Here is a 664-nt window from a genome sequence, read left to right as displayed (position 1 = left end):
ATACATTGCATATTGTTGTCTTAGTGGTTATTAATTTTACAAGATGCAGACCTGATATCCTGTCTCAAACACTATTAGAACAAATCTCTTTGTTCATTGAATTAAGAGAATGGAACTGTATATCTATCCTAATTATTTTGAGTATACAGATACAAAATGGTCATTCATTTGTATCCCCCTTACCATACTGATTTTATCAGAGTAGTTTGCAGTATAATTTCAAGTCAGGGATTGTTATGCCTCTTGTCTTTCCTTTGTTGCTCAAGATTGCCTTTGCTGTTCTATGCCTCTTCTGTTTCCTGATGAATTTTAGGAATGTTTTCTCTAGTCCTCTGAGGTATACTAATGGTATTTTGATCAGGATTGTATTGAATCTGTATATAAATTTCAGACAAACTGTCTTTGAAGCCATACCACACATTATCTGGAGTTCAAAAGCTATTGTATTCCTTCTTCATAATAGAAACTGCACAGGGGGCCTGCCCCTTAGCTCAGTTCTTTAAGTGGCTGCTTCAACAAAGCAGTCAGGCTCAGGTTGCTGTGGTTTGATCCCCACAACACAAGACAGCCAGTCATGCCTTGAAGGCATTTGGAGAAAAAAACCCAACACTTCTGTTTTAGAATATTTTGCTGAGTTTAAACACCTATAATATTCAATAACGGA

This window comes from Octodon degus, unplaced genomic scaffold, assembly GCF_000260255.1.
Source record: "Octodon degus isolate 3935 unplaced genomic scaffold, OctDeg1.0 scaffold00344, whole genome shotgun sequence".
In the NCBI taxonomy this organism is placed as follows: domain Eukaryota; kingdom Metazoa; phylum Chordata; class Mammalia; order Rodentia; family Octodontidae; genus Octodon; species Octodon degus.
Note: the sequence above shows the minus strand (reverse complement) of the source record.